Source organism: Rhodnius prolixus, unplaced genomic scaffold (assembly GCF_049639745.1).
Source record: "Rhodnius prolixus isolate KJV_2025 unplaced genomic scaffold, Rpr scaffold_7, whole genome shotgun sequence".
In the NCBI taxonomy this organism is placed as follows: Eukaryota; Metazoa; Arthropoda; class Insecta; order Hemiptera; family Reduviidae; genus Rhodnius; species Rhodnius prolixus.
Genome location: NW_027411582.1, coordinates 20,907,479 through 20,932,565, shown reverse-complemented (window position 1 = coordinate 20,932,565; position 25,087 = coordinate 20,907,479). Strand labels below are relative to the sequence as shown.

Below are 25,087 nucleotides of genomic sequence, written 5' to 3'. Positions count from 1 at the left end.
ATATTTTCATCCGTTTTGGACTTGGAAGGGAGATCCGAGCGGTCATCATCTCCGACGTCTTCTCGGCCATCTTGGAAACGCTTGAACCACTCAAAAACTCGCGCACGTGATAAACATTCATTGTCATAAACTTCTTTTTATATAAGATAAGTTTCAGTAGCGGTTTTACCAAGTATCATGTGAAATTTCACGACAATTAGTTGCTCTAAACGAAACTAACACCTCTTTAGCGCATGCATAGTTCTTCTGTAGCAGCATCAGTCTCGTTATTTAATAGCCAAACCTCGTATAACTGTATCTGAATTACAAGATCAGAATTAAGGCTATTGTGGAAAAACAGCCAGTGGCAAATAAAATAGATTGATCAAGAATCATATTTTTCAACAGTTCTTACACTTTTAAGTCTTCTGCAGCACAATATACGAGGTGTGTTCAAAAAGTAACGGGAATTTTCGTTTTTTGAAAAAAATATTTATTTATTCATCTACATTAATATTGTCGCCTTCAAAGTAGTCCCCTTCGCATACAATACACTTGTGCCAGCGCTTTTTCCAATCCTCGAAACACTTCTGAAACTCGATCTTTGTGATAGCTTTCAGCTCTTTCAGCGATTCGCTTTTAATGTCATCTATGCTTGTAAAACGACGGCCTTTTAATGTTCTCTTTATGTTTGGAAATAGAAAAAAGTCACATGGAGCCATGTCTGGCGAATATGGAGGCTGGGGCATCGTTAAAGTTTTGTTTTTGGCCAAAAATTCACGAACAAGCAATGAAGTGTGAGCAGGTGCATTATCGTGGTGCTAAATCCATGAATTGTTTTGCCACAAATCCGGGCGTTTTTTTCGGATTGCTTCACGCAAACGGCGTTGAACTTGTAGGTAGTACTCCTTATTGATTGTTTGACCTTGTGGCAAGAATTCATGATGCACTATGCCATTAAAATCGAAGAACACAGTGAGCATAACCTTCACATTCGACCGCACTTGTCGAGCCTTTTTCGGTCTTGGCGATCCAGAATGCCTCCACTGGGACGATTGAGCCTTAGTTTCGACATCATATCCGTAAACCCATGTTTCGTCACCTGTTATAACACGTTTCAGTAGATCCGCATCGTTGTCGACTTCATTGAGTGACTCTTGAGCAACTTCCATTCTCCGCTGTTTTTGTTCGAAATTCAACAATTTTGGAACAAATTTTGCTGCCACACGTTTCATACCCAAAACATCCGAAAAAATTTCATGGCATGAGCCAATTGATATGGCAACATCATCAGCGACTTCTCTGATTGTGATTCGGCGATCGTTCATAACCATTTCTTTCACTTTTTTAACGTTTTCATCGGTTGTTGATGTGCTTGGACGCCCAGGTCGTTCGTCATCTTCAACGTTTTCGCGGCCATCTTGGAAACGCTTATACCACTCGTAAATCCTTGTTTTACTCATAGCAGACTCACCATATGCCTTTATTAACATTTCACACACTTTATTACACTTTATTTCATTTTTTACGCAAAATTTAATACAAATTCTTTGATCCATTTTTTTTAACAAACAAAAATCGCCAAGCTCGAAAAACACGTCTAACCTTAACGGCTGCCACTTAAGAAGTAAACAATGAGTATTACTGAAAATTTTATCGTACTTCAGGGGCATGTGTACCAACATAATAAAAAAAATATTTTACAATCAGACTCTCCAAACCCGCGAAATTTAAAAATTCCCGTTACTTTTTGAACACACCTCGTATCCTACCTAGAAGAATCAATCAAGGTACATGGAGGTTTAACTCTGTTTGAATTACCCCCGATGACAGAATGGCCGGCATCATTAAAAGGCTACATAGAGAATAATCTCTCATGTTCCATACGAACACAATTCTGTCTGTACATGTATACTCGAATGTATTGTGTTTTATGATGTATGTACATTTGTTTTTTGTTTTATGTTCTTTGGCCAAACGGTATATTACATACTTCCCACAGTTGTATAGAATAATTTATGGTCTTTTGATAAACTTTTATGTCATTTTTCAAGTGTTCACTGTTCTATGTCATCCCGTTTTGAGGCTCATCTCTCTGTCTCTTTTCCTTTTAATCCGGAAGTTTCTGCTGCAAATTTAAACTGGCTTTTATTAAATCACATTGGCAACTAGCCATCAACAGGTGTTTTATTCCAGTTTTAAAAACTGCATTAATTTTAGTCTACTTTTGTTTTAAATTTCTACGTCTTTTTGTTTTGATTTGTTTTACCTAATTTTTTAATTATTTTTAGACAATATAAGTTTGCTCTGAATTAATTTCTATTGCCAAAAAAATATAAATAAAAAAAGTTTTGAATCATCTTAATTTGCATTAAGGTGCCGTTCATAGATGAGACTTCGCCTTGGAAATATAACTGAAACTTTGTGATTAAAGTTTTTTTTTTTAAACTTTCACAAAAACGAATTCAACTAATAACTTTGGTTTGACTCGTTGGTTGTGAATTCAGGTAGGACAGCAATGTTTTTAGCAGCACTACAAATTTTTGTAGCAGTACATGCATTCATAAAGTAAAACAAATTAACGTGTGGCTGTGTCATGGACACGGCCGTGTGTTGTACGTGAATACGTTTACGCAACGGGTTATATTTTTTATATAAAATATTTTTATTTATGTATTTAGGATGAAATCAAGGAAACAAATCGACGATCGAACACAATCTATGCCTACACAGTCCGTTGTCGATGTAGAGGCGATTTCATCATCCACTACCATAATTTCAACCGCCCCAGCTGCAGATGTACTGACACCGTCGTTGATCCGCTCGGCCGCATTCATTCTTTTACGTTCCTAGGCACAGCTTGACTCGGTCATATGGTGTTTTATTATTACCATTCGATTGTTCTTGAGAAGCCCTTTCCAACCACATACGATCTCTGTATTTGGTTTTGGTTTTTCGACGCGTATAGGCCGACATTATATATTTTTGATAATATTTTTTTGATTCTAACACCTTATTATATTCACTGTCACTATTTTACACTGATGTTTTATATATAATCGATAGATTGTGACGACAGCTGATGATTAAAACTTAAACGAAGATCGTAGCTTCTCCGAGTCAAAAGTTATACTAATTGAAAAATCTCGATACACAGCAAAATGATCTCAAAATGGTGGCGCTTCCCCCTCCACCGCGCGAGATGCGTCACAGTCCTCGCTTATCGTAATGACTTCTTTGTTCCTTTAGCTACCCAGTGGTCTAATTTAATTTTGGATGTAGACGATAGATTCGAAACTATAATGCCAAACTGTATCCCCCGATTTTGTTATCATTAGGTTTTTTGGATTGCCTCCATATGATAGCAAATTTAAAGACGTATTCACGACAAAAAAACACTTTTTCGACTTCAAGGAACTTTAAAAACTAATCCCGTTGAAAATTTGAAAATATGCCTAACCTCATTCCAGTAGAAAGTGAAAGTAAAAATTAGCAAAAAGAAAATCGTGTTACATTTTTCAAAAACTGAAAATTTTGTCAATAAATTTAATTGTTACAGTTTTGAGACTTTACCAAACCAAAGTATCTAGAAATTCGCTACCTTCGCGTAATCCTAGATAAACAATTCACCCGGAGATTGCACATGAATAGAAAACTGCAACAAGCAATACACTCGACTGAAACAGTTATACCCAATTATTTAACAGAGAAAAACACGTCGCTAAAACACTCCTGGGCATTTTACTGCTTTACAAGAAGCTCCTTAGACCTCTTTTAACATCTAGCCTGTCCAGTCAAGATTGCAGCTAGCACAAATCATTGGCAAAAAGGCTACAGACTTTCTAAAATAATGTACAGAACGACCCATGGTTTACTGGAAACACACCAAAATACCCAGAGAACTGGACATTCAAGGCCATTCTCACACGGCCAAGAAGACTACTTCTTTCTCACCTTTCACATAATCTGACAAAACTTTAGTGTTATCCGAATTAGAAGCAAATAAAGGAACAAGATATCTACGACTTTTTGTGGCATCCTATAAACACCCACATAAAATTGCACTCAGACGATCTTTAACCATTTAAGCGTGTTTGACGTGTATACACATCAGACCAAATCTCTATTACGGTGCGTTCGACGTGTATACTCGTTGTGAAAAATATAAAATTGCCATTAACTATAAAAACTCGAAATTTTAATGAAATACAATAAGAGTATTATTTGGTGGGATGTTTCCTTTATCTTACCAATAGAACTGCGGTGGGAGTCAGCCAAATGATAAGTGGTTGGTCATGTTTGGTCTCCGCATTAGAGATTGGGGAATTACGCGCACAAATAGAAGCTCTCAACCTTTGTGCAATGCCGTTTTTACCTTAGTTAGAGGTTCAGACCTCAGTATGAGCATGATTTCATTTTGCTCAAGAATTCAAAGCTCTTTTTCTTCCTTGTAAAAGCTCTTGCATCCCTAGTTAACTAGAGGCAATGCATACGTGAAAACGGTGCAAGATTTTTGAATGAGCACCAGAATGCTCTGGTAATCTCAAGGCCCCAGAGATTGCAGAAAAGTCGCTTGCAGTGACGTTGTAAACTTTTGGTTGTTTTTGCCCTGCGTTCGACGTGTATACACGTCATTGTCTGATTTTAATTCCGCACACTGTGGGTTTTTTTTTTTAAAACTAAATTCCACGCTTAACTGGTTAAGTTGGATTTTTAGAGCCCCTAGGAGAAGTAAAAAAACATATTATTGCGATATACTCCTAGATTAAAGAGTTACGACAGTCAAAGACAATCTCTGTACGACACTCGGCAACGTAACATAACTAAAAAGAAGAAAGTTAGTTACAAGAAAACAAACTACAACTGACCTGAGTTAGAGGATGTGCCCCGATGTTCGGGTGGAGTCCCAGCAGCCAGCCTGTAACATATACACACTCCGTTAAGTACTGGCAAATGTGTGCCCACTGGGTAAATAGTGACAAACAGAATAAAAAGTAGACAAAGTGAAACTAAAAGATGAGATGGGATGAAGGTCAAAGGGGCAGGATTGTGAAAGTTAAATCTGTTGTCTACAAATGACATAAGATCTAACAATAAGAACATTTATAGCTCGAACAGTATTATCTTTTCTTATCCTTTGTTAGACTGTTTAACCAATTATTTATTTACTGTAATTACATAATTTAAATAAATAAATAAATTCAAAAATTGTAATAATGATTTAGAAAAATTGACTTCTACAAAGTGTAATAATCAATAGATTACTACCAAAATCTGATCAAAAAAATCAATTCTTTATAGAATAGGATAGAAAAGAAATTTATTATTCTGGGACAATTGTCCCCTAAGAATAAACACAGGTACAAATAGAGGCCTTAATAGTTTGGGCTGTGATTAAACAGAAAATAAATAAATAAATAAGTTTAAGTATTTACAAAAAGTGAAAATAAAAATAACAGCAGAAATTAAGGAAATAAATTAAAACAATTAGAATTCCGGAGGAAGCTGAATAGAAAGGAGATAACTGAAAAGATGGGATTTAAGGATAGAAAGGGTAGGAGCATGGCGGACGGATGATGGTAAGAAGTTCCAGAGAGAGGTAGCACGTATTAGGAAGGATTTGTCAAAGGATGAGGTACGGTGAGAGGGAATATAGAGATCGGATGAGCGAGATCTAGTATTACGGGAATGTATCGAGGATTTAAACTTAAGAAGTTGAAGAATATAGGAAGGCCTTTGAGACTGGATGACTTGAAAAAAAAAAGAAACCAAAAAATAGCACAATTTGAAAACAGCACTCAACAGCCAATTAATTTTGAACCATTTCAATTATTTCAACCAATCAGTTGCTTATTTACAGAAAACTGATCCAATTCTTAAGAATAAATCTTCCTTAAAAGTCTTTCTTCGCGGTGTGGACAATTGTCAGCATCCATTACAAGTGTTTTATGCTGTAAAAATGAACCCTACTTAACAACATTTCTTACCTCTTCTATTTTGAATCAATCTTAAAGTGTCTTTTCCTAAATTTACATTTTACATGTAAACATTCAAATGACTTCTTAATTGAATTTATTAGATAATTAATTTGCGAAGTACAGCTTCTTTTTTTCTCTACAACATGGGTCCCCCAACTTTTTACACAGGGGGCCAGTTCACTGTCCCTCAGACCGTTGGAGGGCCGGACTATAAAACAAACTATTTTAAAGTAAAAAACAAAACAAAACGGGAACAAATAGAATATTTCAAATAAAGAACAAGTAAATTTAAATCACCAAACTGGACAGTATTTCTGTGGGAATTATGGACCTGTTTTTGGCTAATGAGATGGTCAATGTCCGGTTTAGTTATAGTGCTTTGCCTTTCTTCCTACTTCTGGCTGTTATTTTACCCTGTTTTCGGAGCCGTCCCGCGTCACCGGAAGTAGTACTGTACATGAGCGACGCAGCGCTTTGCGGCACCGCCACATATAGTGCTCCTCTCACTGACCACCAATTAAAGAGATGCCCCTTCCGGAAGTGCGGCGAGGGCCGGATAAATGTCCTCAGGGGGCCGCATGTGGCCCGCAGTTTGGGGACCCCCTGCTCTACAATATCATTTGAAGTATAATGTGCATAGTTGCAGAATATAAGTATTACGCCTGCTCCGCCTGGAGCCTGGGACTTGTAGTAGTTACACCAAGCAACTCCAGGACAACACAGAACAAATTTCTCAGACTTAGCGACAAACTTTTCTGGACGCATTAAAATCAATTCAATCCATGAGCCTGCATCCATTATCCCCATATACTCCTATATCTCCACTCTAGACTGCCATCCTAATCCATTCTGCTGCGTCATAACCTCCTACAGATCCTTCTATTCCCCTACAGAAACAAAAGAATAAAACACATCCTTCTCTAACTTTCTACACTAGCTGAAGGTTTTTCCTTCCTTTTTCCCTGCATTCTTATCGTACATCTTAACCTTTCTACTAGCACTTCATATGAAGGATATAAATGTTTTGTTCATTGGTAGCCGAGTGGTTAAAGGCGAGACCAGTAAAGCTAATACGTATTGTGGTACTGGGTTCGATTCCCGGTCTTAGGCCTTGGATTTTATTTAATGGTTAATAAAAGAAATTTACAGTAAAGTATGTTTGCTAGTCGCCTCCGTCCACCGATACCTAATTTGGTAGTTGGACGTTAAGCCCCGCCTGAAAAAATAGGCGATTACTTTACTTTACTTTTACTGTTGATAAGAATAAAATATAATTCTAAAGTTTTCAGTTTGAAGTAAAAGTTGAAACTTTGAAAAATTGAATGAGAGAGAGTGCCTGTATTGTTCACTTCAAATTATAACTTTCTTTTACTATTACCAAGGGAAATATCCTATTAATATTGTGCCAAGTTATTCATCTGAAATATAACTTGATATTACCTCAGAAAGTAACAAATATTTACGGCGAATGGCCCAATGTTTGCTTGAGAAATTCAAAAGCAATACTAGAAAAACCTAGAGCGATTAAAGTAGCATAAATTAAATTTTGGAATGTTTAGCAGCAGCTCATTGTTCATCAACTATCATAGATCACTGAATAAGACTGGAAACGTTTTTCAGTTTTTAACAAAAATAAGTAAAAGGAAATCTTTTAGCAAAAAGAAAACGCTGATATGGTAATGTCCAACCTCATTAGGCAGAGTTTTATTCAAAGTGTATCAGAAAATTGAACTTTAAACGATTTTTCTATCTTAAACTTTTCGAATAAAAATTCACCTATCAACAAGCAGGGTTCCAGATAGTTGAAATCCAAACAAAATGGCCACATTTGTATTCAGATAAAAAAGGCAGCAGGTAAACTAAATATTAAGGTAGCTAGGTATATTTCTCATTTATCGCTTAAATGTTGCTAATTATGGTATTTAGGACAATGAGGGAAACTTATCTGGTTCAAAATACAGTGGAGTCTCGGTTATCCGTGAGGTCTTTCTGGTCTGGGTACCTGGTCATTCAGGACATAAAGGAAACGAAGCGGCAGATTTATTGGCCCGGGAAGGCTCTGCGGGACGCTTCGTTGGCCCGGAGCCCTGTTTTGGGGTTCCGAAGTGTGTTAAGGCTGCGACCATTAACTTATGGGTGCAGAGTAGGTCTCAGGAGTGGTGGCTTGCCACCACTGGGCAGAGACAGGCGAAGGAGTTTATTAAAGGCTATTCGCCGAGGCTGACTGCAGAATTAATCCGTCAAGGCCGTGGGGCTATAAGGATGATTGTAGGCCTATTAACTGGCCACTGTAGGCTCAGGAAACACATGCATCGCATGGGCCTGGCAGATGATAGCCTATGTAGGTTCTGTCAGGAAGAGGAGGAAACGGCACTGCACGTGTTGTGTCAGTGTGAGGGGCTCGTGTGGCTAAGGATGTTACTTCTCGGGGAGGAAAAGCCAAGGCCTGTGAGCTTTACCCAAGAGTCGCTCTCCAGCATTAAGAGTCTGATTAAAAGGACAGGTCTGGAGAGTGAACTTTAAAGTGAGGGGAGCCACAATAGATCCAAAGGGGTCGCAGTGGCGTAGGCCTTGAGGCCACCCTAGTCTAATCTAATCTAATCTCGGTTATCCGTCATGACCGGGACCGGACACGTGACGGATAATGAAAAAAAACAGGAAAATTTCCAGATTCTTTTTGATTAACGTGTATAAAACTTTGCATTAACTGGTATACATATTATATACGTTTATACGCTTAAGCCTTAAAGGTCAGGTATCTTTCATTATTCAATTCATTCTATTGTGTATTAAAATTAATGAATACAATGTCTGCGACATCTAATCGGTTTTGTGGGCGGTTTTGTTTGTGGTTGATCTTTTAAGGGAAAAAAACCACAAACTGTCGAATGATGGACACGAGTATGGACCTAAAAGACAAAGGAAAATAAATTTTTAAATAGTTTTCTTTAAGTTAATTAATAAGTTAAATACTGAGGACAGTGACGGTTAATTGGAATAGACGGATAAAAGGGTGACGGATAACCTGTGACTCCACTGTATGAGCACAGCAAAATCAAAACTTGATATGCAAAACAATATTAAAAGAAGCGCTGAGGCTGGTATGCGTGAAGAGCCGTAGAAAAAGATTCACGGGGAGTCTGATGGCCTAGAACAGGAGTTGCTATTGGTAAAGAAAAAGAAAGCACCGCGTCCCAGCAAATTGTTACTGAATACGTCTTTCGGTCGGCCTACAATGTCAAAATAGAGGTAAGTCAGGGACTTTCCAGTCTAAAATAATAATCATTTACTGACTCCCATTGCTCTGGAAATGGCATGGACACAGTCAAGAGGGGCTACCAGGAAGGGACAAAGATGAGGTAATCAAAAGTAAAAGCTGATGAATCAGGTTTGGATAACCAGTATTATTTAAATAGCGACATGGATGGTCTTCGATAAAATAGAATGTTAAGATCATTTGAGATACAAACGAAGACATAATGGAGGCGTTAGTTTTTTGGATTTGAAGATCAGAAATTGGAAAATTATTCCTCCACTTCTAGTCCATAATTCCAAATCAGGAATTGTTCGTTTTTAATTTCTGTAGTCACATTAGTTCTGTCGTATGACAGTACAGAGCAGCGTTTCCCAGCCTGTGTGATACGCGAGTTGCTAGTTGGTGGTTCACGAACAATAATCAATAATGGCCATAAAACATTTAAAAAAATTAAATCATAAAAATATCATAGAAACGTTTTTTCCTATAATTCATAAACATTATTTTAATTAATAATATTATACTGTAAAGTTGTTAATATGTACAGTAATAAGGTTAGTCTGTCTTAAGATATACGAGAAAATATAAATAGCAGATTTAACAGGATTAAAATTATCTTTCATGGAGTATTTTCCAAAACCCGAAAACACAAATGATAATTGGATTTCAAACCCCTTCTACGTAGAAAATTTAGGAAAAGCTAAATCATTATCGATAAAAGATATAGAAAATTTAATAGGACTATCATGTGACAGAACTTAAATGATAACTATGCTTAGAGAGACTGATTGAAATGAGTAAGCTCTTATCCAAGTGGTACGCGAGCCAAAAAAGGTTGGGAAACGTTGATATAGAGTCCTAGAAAATGTCGGCGAAAGTGCAATCTGATTTGGTTAAACGGGAAGTCAAGTTGTATGTCTGTGCATGAAAGTTTTATACTGTCATTTCCTGTGTTATCACCTTAATTTTGCTATTTTCTAAACCACTCTAGAAAATTAAGTATTACAACAAGATGAAAGAGGATTGTACAGAGTCCAGATTAAGGAAAAAGTATGGGCATATCGTCTGCCTTTATGAAGACTTTTTGCTTTAGGCTGAAACGGAAGATTTTTGGTGTATTTAATGAAGAGTATAAAACGTAGAATGCTATCCTAACAAACACTAGTTTTGTGAGAACGAAATTAAACCAGTAGGACAGTTTTAAAAGGGTTGGTCGTCAAAATTGTATGAAAAAAAGTGTAACAGACAAATTTTTAACACAATTTAGCAATTATTAGCTGAGCTTTCCCCGCAAACCTATAGGCAAGACCCAATTAACTGCTTGCTCAAAGTCGAATAAGGTTCCAAAGGATGTACGAGGTCTGTTCAAAAAGTATCGCCAATTTTGAATTTCCGCGGATTACGTATATTCGATTTTTTATCTAGTCTATCACTTATGCTGGACAAGTTCGGTCATTTTGAATGTTCAGTTAATTTTTGACAGCTGCTTTGCTTGCGCGTGTTTTGGCTCGTCTTCGATTTTTTGCCTATTCCAAAAAATGGATCTAAGAATCTTTTGTATGAAAAAACAAAAATTCGGAAGCATTCCGAATGTTGACTGTGACATATGGTGAAGCTACCTTGGACCGAAGCAACGTTTATCGGTGGTACAAAATGTTCTCAGTGGGCCGAACGACGAAAAGCGTGCCGGACGCTCGAGCACGTCAACAAACAGACGAAAACATTGATGAAGTTAAGAAAATAGTATTGGCCAATCGTCGAATCATCGTTAAAGAAGTTGCTGAGGACCTAAACATATCGATTGGCTCGTGCCATTCGATTTTTTGCCAATGATTTGGACATGAGACGGGTCTCGCTGCAAAATTCGTACTAAAATCGCTCAATTTCAACGCGAATTTTTAGCCAAAAACTACACACTAATGATGCGGCAGCCACCGTATTCCCCAGATCTGGCCCCCTGTGACTTTTTCTCGTGCCCGAAACTGAGGAGGCCCATGAAAGGACGACGCTACGCTACGATTGAGGAGATAAAGGAGGAGCTGAACAAGATCACAAAAACTGAAAAACTGAAAAAACGTTGGCACAAGTGTATAATATCTGATGGGGATTACTTTGAAGGGGACAAAATAGATATTCATGAATAAATAAATAATTTTTGAAAAAATACAAAATTCGCGATACTTTTTGAACAGACCTCGTATGTATTATTAAAATCAATATTGAACACTTTTTAAGAACCAAAAAAAGAGAAATGAATAAAAAAAAATTCATTAATTTTTTTGATTATTAATTTTTAGATGTTTTTCTTTTCTATCAGAATTCAAAATAAACAAGACGATTTAATCCTTGGCCTTAAAGATCTCTTTTAGTTAAGTAAGCACGATCGTTAACTTGTCGCTAAGCTGCATGTAATCCAGCCGTGCTCTTCGGCGCTGAATGAAGTGAGATCATAATAAGGCTTGTAATAATCCAGTTTCCGGTAGATTTCCTTAAAACAAGTCTACTAATGAAGGAGGAAATCTTATTTCATTCCACTGGCTCTAGGCCATTTTCCGTGAGTTTGTAAGATAGTTAAAGAAAGAGCGTATAAGACAGAATGATGGAGGGACGAGAATTATAAGATTGAATGGAGTCTAGAAAAAGAGTGGTTTAAATCAATATTAATAACCTTTTAGACCTGGATAGCAAGGCCCCATTAATAATTCGTTATCATTCATCTAGCAACAACAAAATCAACCCTCTATAGAAATAAGAGTGGGATCAGAAAAAACAGAATAGAAAAGCTTATATTTGAAAAGATAATACTAAAGCTAGGGGACAACATAAAAATACTAGGACAATAACCTGCCCAATGGTTATCAATAAGGTTAGAAAGAGATATAAAGGAAACAGCTGAGTAGGCTGGATGAAAGAAAGAGTGGTACAGACTGTTACCTGCTGGAGTGTCCTGCATCAAGGTCGATTTGATAAATAGACTAAAGAAAACACCCACACTATAAGAGATTGTTACTGTTAAAACTATCTTTTAAGAAACTATGAGTAGGCGTATTACTTTTTCATTTTATGATAGATAACCTATATTATGTACTACCAGCTCACTAAATTGTACCAAAAATAAATTTTATTCCGTTTTATAACAAAAAAAAAAGAGTTGGTGTCGTGACAAATTTAAGTTTTTTTCTTCAGTTTTGAGTGGGCGCGTGTTGGTCTAGTGGTTATAAGCTTGGCTTTGTGTCTAGAAGATCACCAGTTCGAATCCCGCATAGAGCTAATTTTTATTTGTTAGAAAAAATTATTTATAGTAAATTGTGAGCTTCCGCCCCTGTCTACTACACCTAATTGGTAGTTAGACGTTAAACCCCGCCCCCCAAAAAATAGGCGATTACTTTACTTCACACCCCCCTTTTGGCCATTGACGTAGCCAAATCCTGTAACATCAAAATTTCATTCCGCGCTTTCAATGACGAATAACAACTAAAAGTCAAATTTAAAGCGCATGTTTCCAAATTATACGAATATCCAGGCACAATATTAAATATTAATGAAATCAAAATTGTTGCGTTCGAGATGAAATTGTTGACCAATACAGCCGGTAGCTGGAATGCCAACCTTGTTCACATTGATTACTAGTTATTTATTTATTTAGATCAAGCTGGCCATGCAAATTTAAAAGAGTCCCAGCTGAGCTAATTATCTGTACGCAGTGAAATAACCTGAATATCAGAGTGAAGCGCTAATAACTTCAAACTTCAAAGTTTATTTCTTAGGTTAATTACAAATTTAAAGTCACAGAATAGTAGATAAAGATTATAAATTCATTTATTTTACGAAGAATAACCAAATTATCTAATAATAGGCGCACCAAATTTAACCCACGTGGTACTGAGAAAAAATACTAAAAAATTAACAATCGGTAAGTTTCAAATACGTGCCATTGTTTTACCTATGCCACCAAAATAATTTACTTAGTATTAAATTTTAGTTACTAAGTATTAAATTTTTCAAAACCCAGTGGTAATTTTTGCTAGAATAAAAATGATTCCTAAACCTGAAAAGCTATTTAACAGTTTTTCACACAATCCTAGGAAAACCTTTCGGGAAATTGCTCTTAAAACTAATTTTATCCTCCTTTAGTATCCAAGAAACATGGGAAATATTTTTCACGCTTAAATTTGAATTCAGCGGATTTTTTTTATTTTTTTTATTTATTAGGTTACACCAGCGTTAGATTAAAACTGTCCGGTAGGACAGTTGTATAAGGGTTGACCATCAAAAACTGCACGAAAAAGCGTAACGTTAAAAAACACCCAACTTTGACAATTTTTTTCTCTTTTTCTATAAAAGATAAAATTCCCAAATTTTCTTTAAAATATAGGGCAAACCCTCCTTTATAACTGTAATTTTTTTGCAACCCCCCAGACCTAATAGATTTTGAGAAAAAAGTTGCCGAAAATGAGCAAAAACGGCATTTTCAGAAATTGTTGTTGTTCTTGTTGTTGTTGTTGTTGTTGTTGTTGTTGTTGTTGTTGTTGTTACCTTTTTTGTAAACTACGTAGCGCCTAAACGCGAGAACCGATTTTCATGAATGAGGTGACATTCGATTCGGAATTTTATGTAGATGTGCCTTTTATGTAGATGTGACGCTGTACACCGAATTAGAGAGGAGTTAGCCCCCTTTATGTAAGGCCCCCTTCAAAATTATTATTACTAATTACTCTGTAAATCTTAGCCCGATTTTGATCAAATTTGGTAGGATGATAGAGTTAGGGCTCCCCTACGTAACATTAAAGCGGCGATCTGCTCTTACACTAGTTAAGGGGAAGTATAGCAATCGTTTCAAATTATCGACAAGTGAACTGATTTTCATGAATGAAGTGTCATTCGAATCGAAATTTTGTACAGATTTGCACTTTAAAAGTCTCGTCGCTACGCCTCATATGGAGGGGAGTTTGCCCCACCCAAGTAAGGCCGTTTCTAAAACTATTATTACCAATATTTCTATAACGCTTTGTCCGATTTTGATAAAATTTAGCACGAAGAAGTGATTAAAGCTCCTCTACATGGCTGTGAAGTGCCATCATGATCTTACACCTACTAAGAGGAAGTACTGAAATCGTTAAAATTATCAATTGGTGAACCTATTTACATTAATGAATTGCCGTTCGATTCAAAATCTTTGCCTCTTTGCCTTTTAGGGAGAAGTACTGTAATCGCCCGTTTATTTTTCTTACTCCTCTTAAAAGGAAGGTCTGAAATCGCAGTTTAAATTTGCTTTTTACGTACAAATACCTTCCTATTTTATATAAAAAGGCTTTCTCAAAAAAATTGTTATTGAGGATGGTTTGGGGACCGCAACTATAATGATTCTTTAAAAAGATCTCTCCAGTGGTAGTTACGGTTCCTACTTAACACCTTATCAGGTTATAATGTTAGAATTGCTTATTCCAAATTTAAAAAAAACAGTAAAGCAGATATGTAACTTTGCAAAATAGACAAAAATGAAAATCTATCCAAAAGGTACAAAAATCTCCTTAAAAAAAACTTACAGTTTAAAAAGTTAAGTATAAGGGTTGATTAAACGCCAAAAGGTACACAAATCAGCAAGTACCCAACATTTCATTCAAGCTTAGTTGATATAATTTAAGTAATTTTGCTGCATTAACTTTTCCTTCACATTTTTTAGAATTTATTAGATGTCACAGAACCTTATGCTGGCCATTTTCATCTACAAAAAATTTGTTCAAGTAGCACTGTAGATTGACTGTAATATCTATTAATCTATAATAATCAAACTATTAATTACAGGTTAAAAAGAAAACGTTATAAAAAATAAAAAAAATTACGAGGCTACAAAATTTAAAAACTTTTTTAAAAAAATGCTTACACCAACATACATCAATGATTTCGATTATTTTATTTTTAATAAAAATCGTCTGTTTAAGTTCATTCTTCGATTAAAGTAATTGTTACTTTATGTAGTAGTCAAACGTTTATAATAATAGGTAATAATTATCTGGCTTTATAGAAAATAATATAGTTTTCTTCAATCACACTCTCAATGTAGCTGTTCTTCTCACAATGTTATTATATATATGTTATGTAATATAAAATAAATAAGTATTGCATACTTTTAGGACAGCTAATTATTCCAGTATTTTACTGTAAGTAAAATTAAATTACAATTGAGAAATGAATAATTGTTGAATAATCTACTTGTTATTAACTGTGTGTTATTTGTGCTCACGAATATTTCGGTTAGACGAATTCAAGTCTGAAATATTGTTTTAAATCATCCGTGATTCAAATTTAAACAGTAGCCGACTCTAACTTTGTCTTTTTCTACTTTAACATGCATGTATAAGATGTGACAACTTCAGAATAAAGGGCATATTAAAGATAAATCAGAAGAATAATAATTATTTGGAATAGAGTTAAAATAAAGTACCTATTTAAAAACGAAGATATAATATACATTTTATCATAAGTATAACCAAATAATATTATGAACGAACTGGCCAGCATAAGGGTCTGTGACATCTAATAAATTCTAAAAAATGTGAAGGAAAAGTTAATGCAGCAAAATTACTTAAATTATATCAACTAAGCTTGAATGAAATGTTGGGTACTTGCTGATTTGTGTACCTTTTGGCGTTTAATCAACCCTTATACTTAACTTTTTAAACATTAAGTTTTTTTTAAGGAGTACACTATTAGTAACAATGTCAATAGCTGATACCACTACAAACTCACTAATTGAGGGAAGAAGTTACCCAGTGATAACACTCCCTAAGTCATCTCTAGGATTAGCTACTCTCCTCAGAAGAGAGAAAATCGCGAGGCCACTGGCGTTTTAGTCGTCTAGGAGGATGTTTTGGATGGTGATGAGATGATAAGTGGCGGACAAGAGGATTGGAATGAGAGTGCAAGTTCTGATGAAAACTTTTATAGCGAGTTCGTGCAACCTGACCTACAAACGGAATTTCCAGGTCTGTGTGGATGGTTAGATTTGAAACGTAAAATGGAGCGTTAACGATAGTGCGGAGAATAGCGGATTTAAAATTAGAAAATATTGCTCCAGAATTCTTCTAGATATTCTTAAGGTTTACGATCGCATCTAGGACACGATCTTTTTTTTTTTTTTTGCTAAACACAAGTGCATCCTATCTACTGCACATTACCTAATGATAAGAATATATTGCATTACTCTGTCACACTCGCCTATTAACAGAAATTTCCTTTATTTAATGCGGAGGATTCAGGAAGAAATAAAAGAATTCTATTTTATTTTGCCGACATTTTGATTGTTTATTCAATCATCTTCAGGGTAATAAACATGAATAAATTTGAACAGTAATTAGTGATACATTAATGGAATAATTATTTTCGATCACGACTAATTACCGTTAAAACTGATTCATGTTACGAGCTCTGATGATGGCAGATAAAGCTATCAAAGAGGAAGCAATGTAAAAAATAATTCTGATTGTTTATCGCTGAGAGCATCCTCATGACTTTCACGCACTGGCCTAAATGGGTTCTTAACAATTAGTCCCATTCCTACCTCGAACGCCGTACTCTTTCTGGGTTTCTACTTGCGACAGTAGATTTACATGGAACCCACAAACGAGACTCAAAAGGCAATAGTTAAACAAAAGGTACGGACAACTAAGACGCATGATCGGACTTTAAATCTAAACTAAGCAAACCCAATAAACTAACATTCTATAAGACTTTTCTCAAATCCATCTGGACGCCATCCCAATCAAAGCAGTAGGGCTCAACTAAACCCACCAATCGTCCTCTAATGCTCCTTATTATTTTTCTAACCTCACGCTTCATCATCATCTTCTTCTTCTTTTGGTGCTGCATTCCTAAAGTAAGTCCTAGAACTCGTTTAAGAGAGAGTGCCACTCTTCCCGATCTTCATAAACACCTAAATATCCCTTTTGTCTCCGAACTTATCCATTCACGATTCCTCAATTTGACACAAAAGCTATTCCTGCCATCCTAATTCAACAGCTCGAACTCTTTTCTCTATAATCCATCCTGATAATCCTCCACGACGTCTAAAAAGGAAGTAGTGCTCATGTTCTCCTATCCCAGACAATGCCAATCATTAAAATTCCAAAGAAGGTCAGCACTGGTTGCTGATTTCTTTCTTCCTGAGTTCCTATAGTTGCGTTATGCATCGCCTATGTCGGGCAGCTTTAGGCGCCACGGTAGCCGAGCGGGTTAAGAGGCGAGACCCACAAAGCTAATATGCATTGGGTACTGGGGGTTCGATTCCCGGTCTTGGCCTTGGATTTTATTTAATGGTTAAATGAGAAATGGTAAAGTACGTTTGCTAGTCGCCTCCGCCCACGACACCTAGTAAATGGTAGTTGGACATTAAGCCCCACCTGAAAAATAGGCGATTACTTTACTTTTTTATGTCGGGCAGCTTTTCCATCTTGTAAAATTCTATCAGCATATTGCCTGATGCATAATATGCATTATACAGCTAGCAAATAAAACAAAGAAATTTAAAAAAAAAATTATTTCCCGACTAATCCAAAATTAAAATTAATTTCGCAGTTCACAGTTCAGAATGCATTAATTATGTAATGCCAAAGCATTAAAACTTGGATTCACAAAATCTGAGATTTAAGTTTCATGAATCGCATTTATAGCATTCAAAGTGTGTAGCTGGTTAGCGAGCAGAAGAGCAACAAATCTCAGCAAAAGTGGGTGGATAACGTCAGTGGAGTTGGGGAAGAACAACATTAATAGCTGTTCTATAAGATTTAATGCACACCTAGACGTACGACCATTGGGAAGTAGGGTGAACCAATTTTAGAGGCAAACCTCAGGCTTGAAAAGTGCCAGCATCTCTATTTAGAATACCAGTACAGATCTGTTGAGGGTGGCAATGGCAGCGGTTGGACCGGCTAATTCGTTCGTAGTTTAATCAAATGTTAAGTCACTCTCTTAAGATTTCCTTGCTCTAGAGCAGAGGTCCCCAAACTTTTTACCCAGGGGTCCAGTTCACTGCCCCTCAGACCGTTGGAGGGCCGGACTACAAATCAAACTATTTTAAAGCAAAAAAAAAAAAAAAAACGGGAACAAATAGAATATTTCAAATAAAGAACAAGTAAATTTAAATCAACAAACTGCCCAGTATTTCTGTGGGAATTATGGACCTGCTTTTGGCTAATGAGATGGTCCAATGTCCGGTTTAGTTATAGTGCTTTGCCTTTCTTCCTACTTCTGGATGTTATTTTACACTGTTTTCGGAGCCGTGACGCGTGCATCCCGCGTCATCGGAAGTAGTACTGTACATGAGCGACGCAGCGCTTTGCGGCACCGCCACATATAGTGCTTGTCTCACTGATCTCTAATGAAAGAGATGCCCCTTCCGGAAGTGCAGCGGGGGCCGGATAAATGTCCTCAGGGGGCCGCATGTGGCCGGCGGGCCGTAATTTGAAGGCCCCTCTTTAGGGTACATAAGCAAGTCTTGCTGGTTTGTTTCTATTTTTTGCACTATTTTTCGTATAAAGTAAAGGCCTATTTTTTCAGGCGCGGCTTTACGACCACCTACAAATCAGGTGTCGTGGACGGAGGCGACTAGCAAACATACTTTACTGTAAATTTCTTTTAATAACCATTAAATAAAATCCAAGGCCTATAGACCGGGAATCGAACCCAGTACCACAATACGTATTAGCTTTGCAGGACTCGCCTCTAACCGCTCGGCTACCGTGTTACTTATCTTTTGTATTTTCCATTCTCAACCTGTAAAAATGCTTTGAGTTAAAAAAAATTATGTCTAAATTCATTGCTTTCCTTTTAATTAAGTAATATACAGGGTGGAACCGGATAAGTGACGAAAATTTTTTTGAGTTAAACTACATTCAAAATGTAGTAGAACGCCGCCTGAACGAGTGTCCTATCTCTATCTGTTAGAAAGTTATGATTTTTTCAGGTTTATTTCGACTAAACCCGACCTTACGTCATAAAAACACTATTTCTCAACTAGTGCCTCACTTATTTACATTTTTCACCTCATTTTCGGATTCAGCATTAAATTTCCTATAATAATAGATCATTTTCGTAGTTATTTAACTTTAATCAGATTCATTTATTACAATAAGAACGTTAACACTGTTGCTGAAAATGATAATCGTTCTTTCAGTTTTTCTGAAGCAGCAATTACCCGTCTTCTCACCTCTTCTTCACTGTTGACCTCACCCTTGTGGACCTCACTCTTAAGAAAACCCCATACGAAGTAGTCCATAGGGTTGAGGTCAGGAGATCTCGGTGGCCACGCGGTAGTTCCACCACGCCCTATCCACTCAGGAAAACGTTGCGACAACCTTCTTCTGACGTTCACCGAATAATGAGGTGGAGCTCCGTCTTGTTGATAAATTAAATTTCTGCTAACGTTGTGAGGAAGATTCAACAACAGTGGGAGCCATGCGAAAACGCGCTAGGTTATGCGTCAGGAATCGAGGTCGGCATTTTGAGAACATGATACATCAATAATTACTAAGTAATTATGTATTCTACATGCTTAAAGAAATGATATTGTTAATAAATAATAATATTGATATGCGAGTACGCTTCATCCAGTCCCCTTTGCTTCCTTCGCTAACACCGTGTTTTTCAGCACTTTCTCAGTAATAGACCAAAGAAAACAGCTATTATTGAAACTGATTATTATACCATTGGAAAGAGTATTAAAAGGAGCAGTTTTTGTGAAATTTGACAGCCTCTAAGACCAATTTTGTCGAAGAGGCTAATTTTTGAAAATTCATGAAAATTCTAAATTCCTAAAATAATTAACGTTCTTATTGTAATAAATGAATCTGATTAAAGTAAAATAACTACGAAATTGATCTATTATTATAGGAAATTTAATGCTGAATCCGAAAATGAGGTGAAAAATGTAAATAAGTGAGACACAAATTGAGAAATAGTGTTTTTATGACGTAAGGTCGGGTTTAGTCGAAATAAACCTGAAAAAATCATAACTCTCTAACAGATAGAGATAGGACACTCGTTCAGGCGGCGTTGTACTACATTTTGAATGTAGTTTAACAGAAAAAAAATTTCGTCACTTATCCGGTTCCACCCTGTATACAATATATAGTCACTGATTTTAGTATGTATTTTTGTGTTTGCGAACTCACAATGCAGCAAAAACAGAACTCCTGTACCTTCCAGAAGCGTACACGAATATATTATACTTTCGTTCGCCGAGAAAACCGAACAATATCTAAAACTTATAGGTACTTTAACCTGAAAAATCATAACGTAACATAAGAAGCTAAAACGTTTTAAGTCAAACTTAAGATTTTTAAGATCCCACCATGTTGTGTAAAAATAAAAAGCACATTTAAGCACAAGCGAAAATTATGTGAGTAAAGGTGTAACTACTGGCTTAACTGTTAAAGTATGGAGGAGATTGAGTAGACAAAGAGGAATTGTAAAAACGTTTAGTGCTGTAGTAAAAACTGAACGAAATCAGCAAGTAGTTGAAGGTTCGTGCGAAGAAGTTTTAGGTAGTTAAAAAGAAATGGCCAGCTAACATGGTGAATGAGAATTTCAATTAAATTACTGGAGCACTAGAATTTTATATCAATTTTATTACGTACAGCCTATAATGGAATCAATGGAGGAAACAGTACTGGAGGTTTTAAAATAAAAGGTTTTCCTTTTCTCTACTTTTACATTTTCTTACTCTTTTTTTTTTTTTAAATCAATCTAATCAATCCAACCAGGAAGTGACTCGACACAATATTCAATTTGAATATAGAAGCAGGAAGAAATCTAATCTTTAAGACGAATCAAATACCATCTCTTGGTCCTTGGTATTTATTCTTCGCTTGTATTTCTTCTATCTTGAGAGGAAATTCAAGAATAGGGATTGTAATTGTGAAATTCAATACAAGTTTCAAGATAAAATTGAATTAGATAAATAGGATGGGTTTACCAAAGAAATAGGAAAATTAAGGAAATGATTTCTTGGTTCCGCATAAAATATTACTTCTCTTAGAAATACCAAAATAATTACAAATTCCAAAAATTATTTTTCAACTAATTATAAATTTTTTATTAATTTATTGCATAAACTATTTCATAAAAACCGCGGTAAACATTTTGAACTTATTCTAGATATTCCAAATATATAAGTACTCATTTAAAATAATACAGAATCTCAAAAGTTGCTTCTGAAAACTGAAAAGACTACTAGACAAACAATCAAAACTTAATCTGGACAATGAAAAAAGACTTATTGTGGCATCGAACTATGGGGGTTCAGCAAAGGATCTCCTGCAATTTCCTCTGCAAAGAATCCAAAGTCCTTGCAGTCTAAAATTCTTCGCTCCTTTCTACGTCACCAATCAAACCATTCACACAGACTTACAACATTCCTTTCGTGCAACACAAGTTGCTGAAAACACGATACAGAAAATTCTATCTTTACCTTCAATCTCATCACAATCCCACTGGTACAACATCTTATCTTCCAGAACATTTCCAGACAACACTTCCTAGACGTCTTGAAAGACAGTGGCCTCGCGATCTCCTCTCTGATGAAGAGAGTCAGTAGAATGTAGAATGTTATTGGAGTGTTACCTACCGCTGGGTAACTTCTCCACTCTTGAGTATGTTGTAGACAGTAAATTATTACACTTGTTGCAACAATTGTAACTATGTAAGCGATAAGAAATAATAGTAATACAAAGAGAGGAAAGGATTTTAGTTAGCGAATCCAACGCGCTGATCCCGGGATCGGATCCAGCGGGGTTCGGAAGCTGGTTTAGTGTAAGGATAGAACGTAATCTTACTCTGGTAAATTCTGTTTAAGTTCTGCCGTTATAAAAGAATATCTTTTTAAATATTTTGGTATAAATCTCTCAACACAAAGGCGACTTAGATGGAGTTTGTACTGCGGTATTCGCGATTTACTTAATAACTTCAACAGTTCTTTATTATTGTATAAGAACTCAACCAGAGGCCTAGCACTTTTAATTAAAACTATTTTCCCATTAAAATGGAGGTTATCTGGAAAATATGTTTTTAAAGACCATTTATTTTTTCCCTGCTTACAAATATTGGCGGACATAAAAGAGTTGTTAGAACTCTGTAATTAATCAAATTGATTAAATTGAAAGTTGTTCATTTGTAATAAAATAAACATTTTCAATATTAATAGAGGAAAAGATTTAAAAAAAAAAACAGCATGCAACAGTTTGCTGGCCATCAAAATCACAAAACACTTTAATTATTCAATTAAACGTAATATTTAATATCAAGTTGCAGGATAAAATATATTTAGGGATAAAATACCACACACAAAAAACAGTTCCATTATATTGTAGAAGATGGGCTATTTATACGATAAGCTTATTAAATACAGAGCATGTGATGATATCGTGCACTGTCAACTGCACCTGGCAGGTAGAGACTATTGTAGTAATCGCCTCCCATAAGTAAGACATACTGTCTGGCAATGTGCAACGAGTTCTGACAACAGTATTATAAAGTTTATATTAAAAAAAAATTATTTAATACGTAACAATATTTATTGTAAGACTAATTGACCCCCTATTATTAGCAAACGTGCCTTAAACGTAAAGAAGTTTTTCCATTGACATGTCAGTCAATTAAGACTTACAGTAAAGCTACAGTATTAAAGGATGGATTAAGTTTGGTGTTCAATTTAGGACCCAAATGTGGAACTCTTAAGTCCTGGGGGTTCACATACAAGAATTTTCAGCGCAGTTACAAAACAATTAATAGTCTCACTAGTCTAAAAGCGATTCTCAGATCTTCAGTCTTTAAGAAACATTCGGGAAGATTATTAACACCGCTTCACTAAGGGAGGAAAAGAAGTTGGTTAAATATGATTAATCTCGAAAAATTAAATAGCTTAGTTAAGACGCAAAATTTGAAAATATTTGCAGCTTCAATTGGAAGAAATGAATAAAGTAAAAAACAAAAATAATTATTTCAGGAGAAAACTTCTATTGTACAAAGTTTAGAACGAAGAAAAAGTCAGTTTCCAAATTTATTGAAGTTAGAAAAACATGATGTTATTGCCTTGAATGCCCCAGCAATTGGATGCTTAACATTCATACTTCATTAGACAAGAACGAAATTATGAAATGAACTTGTTGAAGTTAGAAAAACATGATGTTATTGCCTTGAATGCCCCAGCAATTGGATGCTTTCCATTCATACTTCATTAGACAAGAACGAAATTATGAAATGAACTTGTTGAAGTTAAAAAAAACATGATGTTCTTGCCTTGAATGCCCCAGCAATTGGATGCTTTCCATTCACACTTCATTAGACAAGAACGAAATTATGAAATGAACTTGTTGAAGTTAAAAAAAACATGATGTTCTTGCCATGAATGCCCCAGCAATTGGATGCTTAACATTCATACTTCATTAGACAAGAACGAAATTATGAAATGAACTTGTTGAAGTTAAAAAAAACATGATGTTATTGCCTTGAATGCCCCAGCAATTGGATGCTTAACATTCATACTTCATTAGACAAAAACGAAATTATGAAATGAACTTGTTGAAGTTAAAAAAACATGATGTTATTGCCTTGAATGCCCCAGCAATTGCTTTCAATTCATACTTCATTAAACAAGAACGAAATTATGAAATGAACTTGTTGAAGTTAAAAAAAACATGATGTTATTGCCTTGAATGCCCCAGCAATTGGATGCTTAACATTCATACTTCATTAGACAAAAACGAAATTATGAAATGAACTTGTTGAAGTTAAAAAAAACATGATGTTATTGCCTTGAATGCCCCAGCAATTGCTTTCAATTCATACTTCATTAGACAAGAACGAAATTATGAAATGAACTTGTTGAAGTTAAAAAAAACATGATGTTATTGCCTTGAATGCCCCAGCAATTGGATGCTTAACATTCATACTTCATTAGACAAAAACGAAATTATGAAATGAACTTGTTGAAGTTAAAAAAAACATGATGTTATTGCCTTGAATGCCCCAGCAATTGCTTTCAATTCATACTTCATTAAACAAGAACGAAATTATGAAATGAACTTGTTGAAGTTAAAAAAAACATGATGTTCTTGCCATGAATGCCCCAGCAATTGGATGCTTAACATTCATACTTCATTAGACAAGAACGAAATTATGAAATGAACTTGTTGAAGTTAAAAAAAACATGATGTTATTGCCTTGAATGCCCCAGCAATTGCTTTCAATTCATACTTCATTAAACAAGAACGAAATTATGAAATGAACTTGTTGAAGTTAAAAAAAACATGATGTTCTTGCCATGAATGCCCCAGCAATTGCTTTCCATTCGTACTTCATTAGACAAGAACGAAATTATGAAATGAACTTGTTGAAGTTAAAAAAAACATGATGTTATTGCCTTGAATGCCCCAGCAATTGCTTTCAATTCATACTTCATTAAACAAGAACGAAATTATGAAATGAACTTGTTGAAGTTAAAAAAAACATGATGTTCTTGCCATGAATGCCCCAGCAATTGGATGCTTAACATTCATACTTCATTAGACAAGAACGAAATTATGAAATGAACTTGTTGAAGTTAAAAAAAACATGATGTTATTGCCTTGAATGCCCCAGCAATTGCTTTCAATTCATACTTCATTAAACAAGAACGAAATTATGAAATGAACTTGTTGAAGTTAAAAAAAACATGATGTTCTTGCCATGAATGCCCCAGCAATTGCTTTCCATTCGTACTTCATTAGACAAGAACGAAATTTGAAAAATGAACTTGCCTGGTTAAATTCTCTTTCCATTTTTTGACGTTAAAAGTTTAATGAAACTTCTAAAATGCAAGGGGAATTAATGAAATAGAAAT

At 35.4% G+C, this 25,087-nt stretch overlaps 1 protein-coding gene across 6 annotated transcripts in view; it reads right to left on the bottom strand.

The window, feature by feature from the left end:
• Pgant9 (polypeptide N-acetylgalactosaminyltransferase 9) overlaps positions 1-25,087 on the bottom strand; it is a 709,503-nt gene that overhangs the window by 222,580 nt on the left and 461,836 nt on the right. For 5 of the 6 annotated variants that reach the window (XM_074114441.1, XM_074114448.1, XM_074114444.1 and 2 more), the window contains one exon: positions 4,848-4,897. The exons of the other annotated variant lie outside the window; for it this stretch is intronic. The gene's annotated coding sequence lies outside the window, so the exon portion shown is untranslated. The remainder of the gene's footprint in view (positions 1-4,847; positions 4,898-25,087) is intronic. 6 annotated transcript variants of the gene reach the window in all.